Source organism: Mustela nivalis, assembly GCF_964662115.1.
Source record: "Mustela nivalis genome assembly, chromosome: 3".
NCBI lineage: Eukaryota > Metazoa > Chordata > Mammalia > Carnivora > Mustelidae > Mustela > Mustela nivalis.
The window spans coordinates 118,838,777-118,849,473 of record NC_139022.1 but is presented as its reverse complement, the minus strand read 5'-3'; the positions used below and the strand labels follow the sequence as shown (position 1 = coordinate 118,849,473).

General features: G+C 37.6%; 1 protein-coding gene and 1 long non-coding RNA gene across 7 annotated transcripts in view; both read left to right on the top strand.

Annotated features, from left to right (window-relative positions):
* Positions 1-10,697, top strand: part of CPEB4 (cytoplasmic polyadenylation element binding protein 4) — a 63,415-nt gene that overhangs the window by 26,138 nt on the left and 26,580 nt on the right. The window contains exon 1 of one of the 6 annotated variants that reach the window (XM_082726083.1): positions 636-705. The exons of the other annotated variants lie outside the window; for them this stretch is intronic. The gene's annotated coding sequence lies outside the window, so the exon portion shown is untranslated. Of the gene's footprint in view, positions 1-635; positions 706-10,697 lie in introns of those variants that run through there. 6 annotated transcript variants of the gene reach the window in all.
* Positions 638-8,502, top strand: LOC309862341. The gene is made up of 2 exons (XR_014310476.1): positions 638-698; positions 859-8,502. It is a non-coding gene; the product is annotated as an uncharacterized lncRNA (long non-coding RNA).

The window sequence follows — 10,697 nt, the reverse complement described above, 5'->3', positions numbered from 1 at the left end:
CTTTTGTGAGCAAGGAGAGGACAAAGTAGTGGGGCATGGTTTTCTTTGTATTACGGATGCAGGGTGTATTCTTAATTTTGAATCACCGTCTCCTTTCTGGTTTCCTGCTGGTCAGGATTTGTTGGATTCCTCACAGCTCTGCGTAGGCATAGCTTACAAAGGTGCGGATTTTGAACAGTGTGATTACACTTTTTTGGATTGGGGATTGCGGTTGTTTTTGGTTTTGTTGTTTTGTTTTAAGTGGGGGAGGGGAGTGCCTGGGAGAACAAAATGTGATATGTGTGTGAACACTGATGGGCTCGTAGCATTGGACTGAAGTCCTCACTGTGGCCTCCGAACTGAAAACAGCTCATTTTATACTAAACACTCCTTGTGTGGTGTCCAGGTCCTTCTCTGCCCAAGTTACTGACTTAACATGTACTGGTAAGTAGAAAGTAGTGATCCTTTGCTCTCTCTCCTCCCCACATTTCTGACAGAATATTGACCCTTGTTTTTATTTGTTCTGAAAGTTATATAAGCAGTTGTCACAAAGGGAGAGTTTGTCTTATGTCATCCATGATGTGGGTCCATAATTACTAAAGCAGTCCTCTTAATCCTGAACATGGGGCACAAAGAATCTCGTTTTGAGTCCATGAAATTTGAGTCCATGAAAATTGAGTGGTCCTCTTAAAACATTGTTAATCTCTGATTTTACCTGGGTGAGAGGTGAGGGTAAAGGGGGTGTGGGGGGGTGGGAGAGGGTGGGGTGGTAAGTGAGAGTGAACTTTTTGTGATACTAGAAGGTTCAGGATCCTAAACATTTCTTAAAAGAGGCTTTTAACTTAGTAACTTGTTTTTTCCTTTACAAATTGTGTTAAGGCCCGCATGTTTTAAGGCTGTTGTGACTTCATTTTGTTGGATACACATTCAGGACAGGGACTGGTAAAGGAATCAACTACATGTGATAACGCTTAGAAATAAGAAGAAAATAATAACTTAGAAAGCAAGCAGTAGTCGGGTAACAAATTGACAAATGCTTTTCCATAATGTTTTACCCTTTCACAGTGTTGTGTACAACTTAATAAGTAAACGTTTTACGATATAGATAGAAATTAATACTATTTTCTATTCAGAAATGAAATCAGGATGACATTTCAGTAGTAAGGTTTTCAGACTTTGTTAGGAGTTTGTCAGTGTTAAATATTTGTGCCCTCCCTACACCATAAAATTCGTAGAAAGAGGCCCAGAATATTTACAGAGGTCTCTTTTGCTTCTGCTCTGCATCCAATTTAATAATAGTATATGTGCACCTTTTGGTACCGTCACTTATTTTTCTGTTTTCCCCTTCTGTATTATAAAATTCTGTGGAGTGGTAACTTGCTCTCTCATTTTGTGACAGGTACTAAACCAGACCTGTATACTCTTATCTACATAAGGGAAGCTCTTTTGATAATGGAGTAATATAATAGTGGCTTCACAACAATAGTGAAGGTCTTAAGACTTCCCTTGATACTGTTATATAATCTTTGATTGTTATTTGCTGACTTTGAGGGAGGGAAGCAGTGCCACCTTTATGACATAGCTGTCATAAAAATATCCAAGATTCTCTCTGCATTCAGTTTAATAACAGGAAGGACAGAACCATTGCTCAATTGTGGCACAAAATTATTTCTTCCTTTATATGCCTGGAATTTCTACCTGAATATTCTATTTATCACCTGTGTATGCTTCATACAGTGACTTTCTCTACCCCAGCATTCCTTATTTTCTCCCCCCTCATGTTACCACTGTCCTTGCTACTAAAGTTAAAAGATGGAAAAGAGCTAAAACTCAGTGAATTTGTTGTTATTCAGCAGTAAAAATTATGCAAAAGGAATACTTTTTAACTAATTTGAACTAGTTACTACTTTTTCAATCAGGTATTGAGATGGCCAGGCTGCCTCTGGGCTTCGTTATTTTGTCTAATTGGCTGATTCTGAATTCAGTCCCATGCCAGTGCACTCTGTTCTAAAAGCAAGGCTTTGTTTTATTCCGGGTATTACCTGGTAACCAGTCAATTAAGAACATTAGTAGAACTCTGAAGGGAAAGCAGTTCTATAATCTCTTTGGAATCTAGTTGGGCTGGTGCCAGTTGCTATACATTGGGAAAGGGGAGGAATCAACCAATTAGAGGACCCTTTTTTAATTCTCAAGAAACCAACAATAAGTGCAAATCTGAATTCTGAAGAGCAGCCATGATTAATTGAAGTATAAAGAACTTAAAAAAAAAAAATCTAACTTCTACTGGCTCTAATATTCCAAATAATAAATGCCTGGTATGGTTAATTAAATACAGATATTTAAATTAGCCACGCAGCCTCTTTGTTGTAAGTGATCAGTAGTTGTTAGCTTATAACAGACTTTCCCAAATTGTAAGAGGTGAAAAGAAGCATTTAGGATTGTGTTTGAACCTGGCTCTGCCATTAGCGGTTAAATGGTCTTGGGTCCATCACTTCTCTCTAGATCTTGGTTTCCTCACCTAGAAATGGAAGGATTGAACTTATAAATTACTATTAGCAATTCTATACAGTCTCTTGACATGGTACTCCTGAGTGACAAAATTGAAGGTTTTTGTAGTTTAATGACAAAAAGTAGTGTATGAACTTCATTTGAGTTTGGGTGTGGCAGTATTTAATATTGAGTAGTTATAGAAAGGGTATATCAGGAATCAGTCAATGTAGTCAGTTGAATGAAGGCTTTGTTTTTAGATAGCATCTTTTCTTTTTGAGATACGCCTAAAAATATGTTTAAGAAGCAGTTGTTTAAACTTGGCCTCACGAAATGTTTTTGCTCTCAGTCTGTGGACCACAGGCCTCTTCATCCATGGGAATGATTTGATGGGGTCTGTGAATCCATTCTGAGGAAGCATTCCAGTTAGGTGATAGGTATGTCATTTACATATACAGGATTATTTTTCAAAAACATGTGGATGCTGACATAATGCAATTAAAATACATTTAACGGTGTTGCTAAATTCACAGAAGGCTTGTATTAAGGTTGTTTGTCGTTTTACTTGTAGTATTCACTGGAGTGGGGGTTGGGGACCTCAGTTTTAGCATGGTGGGGAGGCTGTCTGAAATATGTCGATTCAAGTCAATCTTAGTAATTACAGAAGTTTATGAAACTGCCCTAGAGATCTTATCTAATTGTTCTGCTTTAAACTGCCATTACAATGTAACCCCCCATTACCATCAAGAACATAGCGTAAGAAGGAATTTAGTAGAGGAAATGGTGAGGATGAAGACAGGGGAGAGGGGGTCACTTACCCTATCTCCACCAAACAGTGTTTTGGAACTTTGTCTCTGACATCTGGAACAGTCTATTTGCCCTATGAGGCAGGGCTAGGAGTGTGGGCTGTTTAGGCTGTATCTGGCACGATGCTGGGGCGCAGGGAGAGCCATATGACCAGAGGAATGCACCTTGGAGTTGGCTGTTAGGGACAGACAGTGTTCTTGAAGTCACATGGTTTGGAAGTATGTTACGTTTTAGCTTCTGCTTATATTCCAGTTCCACAAATATTTGAGCACGCTCTGCGTGCCAGGTAGTAGTAGATCAAAGGACACGTTTGGTGCCAGTCTACATTTTTCTTTCTTGAGATAGACCTGGACATTGTGAATAGGAAGCAGTGTTAACAACCACTTCCAAGTGAAAGAGCACTTACTTCTGATACTATTTCTCTGACTTTTACTTTGCACCCCTTCTAAGATTTATATAACTTAAATCCACAATAATCTTTTATGTGAGTTTTTAGATCTCCATCCTACAGCTGGAGAAATTGAAGTTCAGAGAGACACAACAGCTTCTGTAGTCAGTCAACTAACGGGTAGCTAGAGTATCAAGATAGGAACACACAGCTTCTGACTCCTGGTTCATTTACTTGGGTGTTTATTGGGTAGGGTTAAAGAACTAAAAGATTTTTTTTTTTTTTTTTTTTTTTTTGCTAGTATGCTTTAGACAGAGAGTAAGCATTCAAGTTTCCTAATTTCTACTTAGGAGACTGGGTGTAGAATTTAAGATCTGTGTATTATCATAGTCTGTAAAAGATTCAGCTCTCTCTTACATCTGCTGGCTTATTGAAGGGTACATTATTGGGGGTGGAGGTCAAAAGAGAATCACTGAAGGAACGGCTTATTCTTTTCCCTGATTCTGATTCACCAGGTCTGTCATGAGACTTAAGCATGGGTATTCTCCAAGTGACTCAAATATACTGTTCTTCTGCCCCACCCCCATCTTCACTCCCTTTGTGAACCACTTTGATATAAAGCCCTGGGAGGCCATTCATACAGCAAATACATATCAAGAATCAGGGGCGCCTGGGTGGCTCAGTGGGTTAAGCCGCTGCCTTCGGCTCAGGTCATGATCTCAGGGTCCTGGGATCGAGTCCCGCATCTGGCTCTCTGCTCAGCAGGGAGCCTGCTTCCTCCTCTCTCTCTCTCTGCTTGCCTCTCTGCCTACTTGTAATCTCTCTGTCAAATAAATAAATAAAATCTTAAAAAAAAAATTAAAAAAAAAAAAAAAAAGAATCAGCTGTGCCCGGCACTAGTTTAGACTGTTGGGATATATCAGGGAATAAAAACAAAGACTCCTGGCCTCATGCACCTTATCCTTCAAATAATTAGCAGGTATCTTTGAATGGCTTATTATTTAGTTTTGAAGGCTAATAAATAAGAGGAAAACTCTGTGCCTCGGATATAGACAGGAGAAAATAGAAACTAGGCCTTCTCAGAAATAACAAAAGGTGAAATTACAACAGGTATGAAATTCAAGCACATTCTTCATTAAGGTTCAGTAAAGTCACCAGAATTTATCTTAAATAAGTGATTAGAGTTGATGATAGGTATGTATGCAGAAAGCCAACTAGTGACTTTACTGATTGCTTTTTGGGGGTTGGACTTCAGTAACCAGTTTTAAGAGCAGTTTATCACTCTCTCTCAAGTTCTCAATCTTTTGCAAGTGTCTTGGCTTAGGTCCCTAGAGATTTTGTAACTTTGTCTTGATCTTTTATGTTCTGTCAGTACAGAGAGCCATTTCTCAAAATCATTTTTACCTTGAGGCCAGATCTACAACTCTTTCTTTATGTTTATTCACTGGTTCTTTTCAGATGTGTCTCTTGTAACACATGCCTTTTTTTATCAACCTTTTTTGCACAGTAGGAGAATTTTAACTTACTGCCTTGACTTTTTTCTAGATTACTTAAAAGTTTTCTACTACCTGTTGGTCTGTTTTCCCACTTTTCTTTCCATTATAGTACCTTTCTTTTTTAAACTGGCTTTTGTTAATTTAAATTTGGACAGAAAGTATGCCTCATTTTTTAAGCTTAAAAAATCGTCGTTAATCACTGGTATCATCACATCCTCTTAAGGCAAGTTATCTTGTTGCTCTGTCCTCTAAATGTAGCACCCAGAGTCAGAAGGCCTCTGGCAGGGATAAAAATAGCCTTCCTGCTTGCCGGCTTGTTGTTGGTTTACTGGCAGTAGGAAATCTTTTGAATTCCTTAACTGGGTCAGCTCTTTGCTGGTTTCTCTGTAGACATTCCCTTCTGCCTAAAATTCTTGGATGTTTTGAATCTTGCAACTTTGTACCTGCCCTGAGTTACAGTCAAAGCCATCCTTCTGTAATCTATAGAAATTTACCCATTGACTTTCCTTGTCTTATGGATAAATGTTATTTATTTATTTCTTTTGCCACTATTATAGTTTCTTATTACAATTGAAAAAGTAAATTTGAGCCATTGGTACAAAAAGAAGACCTCCTTAATTGTTGTTTTTTTTTTTTTTTTAAAGGAACATTGTTCAGTTGAATTTTCAGTTTTCATTTCCTAAGTACTTTTGCTACTCTGCCAATTTGGCTATTATAAAAGTAAGGAGTTCGATTTTTTTTTTTTTCCTCTTGCTTCCCCCAAAGAAGAATTACACGCATTTGTAAAGAACAGTAGCAAACTCTGATTTTTCTGAAGCTGAAAAATCCCCCAGATGGCCACTCCCTTCTCCCAAGTTTTCAGTTTGGATCTTATTTGGCTAAAATGAATCCTTCCTCTTTCTTTCACAAGTGGAAAATCATTGGTTATCTCTGGATTATATTCTGAGAGGGGAAAAGTTTTAATATTAATAACACACCTCTTCTATGCCAGGGGAATTTTCTGAGCATTCTGCAAAAATGGTCTCATGAATTTCTCAACAGCCTTGGGAAGTAAATAGAAATACTTATTTTACTGAGGTTCATAGAAACTAAGTAATTTGACCTGGCTTACAAGATGGGATTGGTCTGACTCTACCCTTTCCATGGCAGAGAGACCACCAGTTGCTGGCTTTATTTAATTTATTCATTCTACAGCTATTTATTGAACATCTTTGCTCAAAACTCTGGAACGCAAAGCCCAAAATTTATCCTTAAAGATTTTGTTGCCTTAGAAAAAGAGAGTTTAGAAATAGATAATTTAAATATAGTGTAGTAGGTATAAAAGATGTTCTGTGGAATGTATGAGGTCATCTGAACCAGAGAATAGGTGGTTTGGGGCTGGGAGGACTTCCCATAGGATGTGAGGCGAGAGATAGATGGTACCTGGGCAAAAGGATGGTGGCCTGAGTGGTGAAACATTGGGAACAGAGAGAGGAGGGCATTCCAGACCGAGGGAGGAACCCAGAAGTAAAAATTAATGGACAAGTAGTTCTGAATGTCTGGAGTAACTAATGAGGGAAGGGAAATGGCGGTGTGGAGAGATGAACCTGGAGAGATAGGCAAGTGGAGCCAAGAATTTTTAATAAGCCCTGGCTTTTAAAAAACTGAAAGCCAAGCTTTCTGAGAGAGTGGTTTTATTTAGCTTAAAATGTATATATCTTTGTGATTTAAATGGCTCTTTGAGTGGGTGAGAGGCAAGATTCTTCAGCTGATGTCAGTCCCAGCCAGCTCCTCCTTTGTTTGTGATTTTGCATGGAAACATCTTTACTGGAAGTTGGTTGTATCATACATAAGTAAAGTAAGGTACTGATTTTGATTTGGGGAGTTATTTTTAGGTCAATAGAATAAATTATTAAAAAATAATTATCTTTATATCATTAAGTGATAGAATATATTGAATATATTTTATTAGTTCATATTGATATGTGTTCTGCATCTGGAGAAGTATAAACCTAGTGTTCAGAAACTGAATTTATTACACATTTCTTGAGCCTTGCTCTGCATCGTCCGGGTCCCCACAGCGCCATCTTGCTGCAAGTCTCAGGCAGTGTTGGTAAGAACAGCAGATGGAGAAAGGCAGGTGGAACAGCACCTCCTTTAAACAATTATTTGTGGCGGTATAGGTTCAACATACTTAAATGTGAACTAAGGAAAATAAGCAGGAACAGAAGCAGGAGGAACATTCTAGCTAAACAACAACAAATGTGTGTGTGTGCTACGTATATATTTGTGTGGTGTGTGTAAATCTTGGCTCTACCTTAAAAATGGGCCTAAGCCCATACTTACACTTTTCTGTTAGAAATTTTTAATGGTGTCCACTGAAAATCCTTCCCTTTTCTTTGGAGTATCCAGGTTTTTATAGTGTAAGTCAATCAAAAAAACTAACTTAGAATTTCACATTACTGTCACTTTATAGGACTGCATGCTGTATTTTGGGTAACTTTGCAGTTATTCTGTATTATTATTCCTTAGCCTACACATATCACCAACAATTCTAGTATGACAGAAAAAGAGAAGGTCATACCATGAAATCTAATAGCTCTGTAGAACATTTGATATTTTTTGGTTTTTGTATATTTGAAGTAGCATTTATTATATCAATTCCTGCTGAATCATCAGTAGCCATAATATCTGGATTACATTTTAGAAAGTAACTTTCTCTAATTTTGACAAGAATACATACATTTATTCTCATACTCTAATGTATGAGAATATTTCCTTCTGGTCCTTTCTTCTTTTATCTCATTGACTAAGTTACTTTAGTTTCAGTCTTTAGAGAATTAGGATAGTACATAGTGTTCTTTTGGGCACTTACTCACCTGAGCAGTTCTTAGTCTGGTTGGTAAATATTGGTTCTCCAACTTGCAGATGCCTGGCATAGAATTGCCTAGTTGAAGTGCAAATCTTTTCTGGGCTGTAGAACTACCCCAGAGTATAGTTCCCCAGAGTCCCAATGTATCAGTTGCCTATATTTGGCTAGGTTGAGTCATATCACCAAATATAGCCTATGCCTTCTGCATGATGTATGCCAGGCTTCTGGCTCCAAATGCCACCGCTGGCCTCCAGAGACTCCTGCTTTCCTGTCATAAGATTAGGACTGCTGACCAGGCAGTATTTCTTCATATTTATAACACAATCAATACCAAGAGCCTTCAAAGGTTGAATTTTATCCACCAAATAGGGTTCACTTGCCTGAAATCCCAAAGCCCTCCTTCTCCCTTGAGAAATTCAGTTCTAGATGTACCAAAACCCAGTTATATTTATAGATAGTTGAGTTATCAAAAAAAAACCAAAAACAAAACAAAACCCACAAACACTGGATTATATTCAGCTTCAGATAGTAGTTTATTTTTATTTTACTTCATTTTATTCATTTGTGAAATGCTGGCATTTTAAGTTCAGTGGAATGAACTCATTGGGTGCTTTCCTGGTACTTAAGCAGTAAACTCAAGGTACCTAGGTAAAGAAAGCTCTAATTCTTAAAGGGGGCTATTATGGTAGAAGAGAGAAAAAATTAATAGCTATAATGATTTACCTAAGAAGGTTGACTCTTGCAACATAGCTAGAAAGAAAAGTTGGTGAATTAATCTAAAAAGGGGGTTTCCTTTTTGGGAAAGTTACCCCAGAAAGAGGTGAATCTGAAGGGGGAAAGAAAAAAGATTTGAAAAATACCCTCCAATGGGAACAAAGGAAGAGCTCACTGTCTCAGACAAGAGAGGGGACCATAAGTGATCTAGTTGTGGGATAGAAGATGCAGAAATGCCTATTTAAACTGGCATCTGTAAAACAGAGAGGATCTTAGAGCAGAAATGAAGGGTGTACAAGCAGAATGAAAAGGTGTACAGGAGAATGAAAGGAAAGCTTGAAAGTCCCACTACGTTTATGAGAGTTTACGGAAGATTTCCAGAAAGGAAGTAATACGGGTTATCCATAATAGATGTTATGAATGGATGACTCGAGATATTTTAGTTGTAGATAAAAATTTACAGAAAGAACTGGCAGGTTAAGAAAGCATCATGAAGTTAAAAGGTTTTTTTTAAAAATGTCATTGCTTATATTTTAAAAATTGAAATAGAAAGTATTACTGATCGGTCAACAAAATGTCACAGGTGTATTTGTTACCCAGAAGCCAAAATTGATTCCAGCCTGACAAGACTCAAATAACAAGACCAGGGTAGAAAATTAAAAACAAGTATCACTTTCAGAGTTAAACTATGAACTTTGCCAGTGATTCTTCAGTGCCCTGTTGTCTTACCTGAAGGGTAGAATTACTGCATTCAGAAGCCTGAAGTATCAAAGGTCACCTACCTTGGCAATAGAGGGTGGGCTTTTAAGGAGCTGTGCATTGAGGAAAATTCTGAGAACTGAGTTAAGGGACATTTTTGTGCCTGTCAAGTTGAAATATTCTTCTTATCTCTCTCTCTCCTTAAAACAGATAACCCAAAAGGTGAGTTTCTGATAAGGTAGAACTTGGTTTGTTTAAACTGGGCCAGCCGGTTTGGTAATTTGTCTTTTGTATTCTCATTGTTGATTATCCCTTCTTGGCATCAAATGAGAAGCATTTAGTTCATATGGAACAGTTCTGGTTTCAGCTGAAATGTTAGCATTAAAGAAATTTGAATATCTTCTTCGAAATAAAATATTTCCTCTTGAACTTTGTTTAATATAGTTAAATATTTTGTTTGTGTGTTGACCTACATCAACTTAAAAAAATGTTTTATGGTAAATAAAAATGGTACATGTGATGCTTTTGTTAGTTTATTTACTAGAGGGTTTTTACAGCTATAAAATGTACACGTGTTCCATTCCAGAAAATCAGCTGCTGCTTTGAGTTAACTGATTCGGAAACACTACTCACCCCCTCCAAACTTTTGTTAACAGTTAAGGTCATGTTCTTTTTCCAGTATCTCCAGTCTGTTCTTTAAAAAAAAAAAAATGTGCTTGTGACAGGTCATATGCTCCAGATTTATAGTTAAAAGCAGTTTCAGATGGACTTCACTGGATTTGGATACTTGGCTTTGTATATTAATTAGCCTTCAGTAACTGAGCCAATTTTTAGGAAGGAATTAAAATATCAAAATTAATTTTTGCCACCTCCTTCCCCATCTCCACCCGATCTTCACTCTAAATAGGAACAAGCTGAAATGGAAGTAAACTGTTTAACAACTTAGTAACCCTTGTATTTGATTTTAAATTATAGGAAAATTATTAAGTTCAGATTTTATTTCATATTAGATTCCCAAGCTTTGGATATGGGTTAATTAAAGCTATTAGCAGGGTGCCTGGGTGGCTCGGTGAGTTGGGCCGCTCGCTGCCTTCGGCTCAGGTCATGATTTCAGGGTCCTGGGATTGAGCCCCGCATCGGACTCTCTGCTCAGCGGGGAGCCTGCTTCCTCCTCTCTCTCTCTCTCTGCCTGCCTCTCTGCCTGCTTGTGGTCTCTCTCTGTCAAATAAATAAATAAAATCTTAAAAAAAAAAAAGCTATTAGCAATAGAGGACAA